Here is a 3,140-nt window from a genome sequence, read left to right on the forward strand (position 1 = left end):
TATTCAATTGTTGCTCCGGCCACCGGAAGAACGAGCGCGTTAAAACTTTTACCGTTTATACGGTAATTAGTCGCTGAATTTCAGGGAGCTGCGAGATGAAATTCAGCGAGTAAACTACCGTATTAACGGTTTTTACGCGCAAGTTTGCCGTATAAACGGTAATAGTTTTAACGCGCTCGTTTTTTTGCGGTCCAGAGCAACAATTGAATACCCCCCTAATAGTCTAATACACAAATGTATTTTTGTTTTAATTTGCACTGTATGTCTTTAGTGTCCAAAGTGGGTCCAGCAATAATAATACTACCTTCTAACTTGTGGTTACTCATTCAATAAAAACAATGTGGCAGGCAGAACCATTTATTGTCTTAGTTTGTTGCTAATTCTGCAAAATAAATCCGTTCAGTCACGTTGCTAGAGAGGCTAATGCTGAAGTGTTCCTTATCCACTGGCATGAACATACATGCATTTATTAGGGTTTTTTAATATTAGTAAAAAGAAATGTAAGCAGGTTTAGGAATGGAATTTATTTGTTCCAATGACCTTATACTCATCAGCATTTGCATACAGGGGCACTTGCATTGTAACATGTTTATTCTACCTCTGCCTGCTCTATTTACGTGCGTTCAATGGAATGTACGGCATGACAAATACAATCTCTTTTGCATGTGGTGTCATTTGCGTTTAACGCAACGCAAGTGAGTAGAGGCCCTAAGGCAAAATACAAATGAATAAAACAAAATTAACAAATTAACAGAATTTATATATAATTTTTTTTTTGTACCTCAAGCATATGAATAATAAAGTGGGACTGGGTTAAATATGTTGATTAAAATGGAAAAGAAGCATGCCTTTGAGGGATTCTACATTTGTGTGTGATTGGGGAACTTGGGTCTCTGTGTGGCTACGAGGCTATTTCCTCCCAGTTTCTCTTTGTGCCTCTTCCCATCTGCACGTGTCATCCAGTAACTTGAATCAATGATTAATCCTGCATTTACTTATAATACCACAATAGCTCATATAAATATATAGACAGAGGTGTATAAAATCAAGCACCTCACTATGCAGTCTCCACTTGCAAACATCTGTGATACAAAATGGGTCGTTCTGAAGAGCTCAGTAACTTCCAGCGTGGTACTGTGATAGGATGCCACCTTTGCAATAAGATGGTTTGTGAACTTTCATCCCTGCTGGATATACCATGGTCAACTGTAAGCAATATTATTAGAAAGTAGAAGCGTTTAGGAACAACAGCAACTCAGCCATGAAACGGAAGACCACATAAAATCATAGAGCGGGGTCTCTATGCTAAGGCGCATGGTGTGTAAAAGTCGCCATCGCTCTACTGATTCCATTCCTGAAGAGTTTCGAACTTTCACTGGCATTAATGTAAGTACAAAAACTGTGCGGTGGGAACTTAATGGAATGGGTTTCCATGGCCGAGCAGCTGCATGCAAGCTTCACATCACCAAGACCAATGCCAGGCGTTGGAGTGGTGTAAAGCACACTAACACTGGACTGTGGAGCAGTGGAAACGTGTTCTGTTTGGCAGTCAGATGGGCGAGCGTGGGTTTGGCAGATTCTGGGAGAACATTACCTGCCTGACTGCATTATGCCAAATGTGAAGTTTGGTGGAGGAGGGATTATGGTATGGGGCAGTTTTTCAGGGTTTGGGCTAGGTTCCTTATCTCCAGTGAAGGGCAATCTTAATGCTTCAGCATACCAAGTCCTTTTGGACAATGCTATGCTTCCAACTTTGTGGCTACAGTTTGGGGAAGGCCGTTTTCTATTCCAACATGACTTTGCATCAGTGCACAAAGCAAGGGCTACAAAGACATGGTTTGATCAGTTCGGTGTGGAAGAACTTGACTGGCCCGCACAGAGCCCTGACCTCAACCCCATCAAACACCTTTGAGATGAACTGGAACGGAGATTGCGAGCCAGGCAGTATTTATATATATATATATATATATATATATATATATATATATACACATACACTCGCCTCACACACTTTCTTACAGCAAACAACCTATTGGATCCTTTTCAGTCACCCTTTCGCTCTCAACACTCCACAGAGACTGTGCTGACCAAGGTTGTCAATGATTCTCTTCTAATTCTCCTGGATCTCTCTGCTGCATTTGACATTGTTGACCACTTTCTCCTCATACAAACGCTACAATCCCTAGGTCTTGAATGCACTGTCCTATCCTGGTTCTCATCCTACCTATCTAATTGCTCTTTTAGTGTTAATTTCTCTGGATCCCCCTCTGCTCCGCTTCCTTTATCAGTTGGAGTACCACAAGGCTCAGTCCTAGGTCCTCTGCTATTCTCTATCTACACCACTTTTCTTGGAAAACTAATAAGCTCCTTTGGATTTCAGTATCATCTCTATGCGGATGATACACAAATTTATCTATCCTCTCCTGATCTCTCACCATCTGTGTTGTCTCGCGTTACTGACTGTCTATCTGCCATTTCATCTTGGATGTCTTCTCGCCAACTGAAACTCAATCTTTCAAAAACTGAATTAATAATATTCCCACCCAAAAACAGAAGCTTCTTGCCTGACATTTCTATTTCTGTTGATAACATGACCATAAATCCCACCCCGCAAGCTCGTTGCCTAGGTGTAATCCTTGATTCACAACTGTCATTTATTCCCCACATCAACTCTATATCTAAATCATGTTACATACACCTAATGAACATTTCCAGAATATGCACATATCTGACACAAGACACTGCAAAAACATGAATTCATGCACTCATCATCTCCCGCTTCGACTATTGCAATTCCCTCCTTACTGGTCTTCCCAAAGTCAGACTTGAACACCTAAAATCTATTTTGCACGCAGTGGCTAGATTACATTGGCTGCCTGTATATCAACGAATCCGTTCTGCACAAGATCTACGTCTCTCCTCCACTCTCATCACATCCTCCCATTCTCGGTTACAGGATTTTTTCCGGGCTGCACCCAATTTGTGGAATTCCCTCCCATGCACAATAAGACTTTCCTCTAGTCTTGAAACCTTCAAGCGTTCACTGAAAACCCACCTATTCAGACAAGGTTATGATATTCCTCAACCACCATCTTAATTTCCCAAGATTACCCTATTACCATTCTCTACACTGCTAACGC

Source organism: Mixophyes fleayi, chromosome 3 (genome assembly GCF_038048845.1).
Source record: "Mixophyes fleayi isolate aMixFle1 chromosome 3, aMixFle1.hap1, whole genome shotgun sequence".
NCBI lineage: Eukaryota > Metazoa > Chordata > Amphibia > Anura > Limnodynastidae > Mixophyes > Mixophyes fleayi.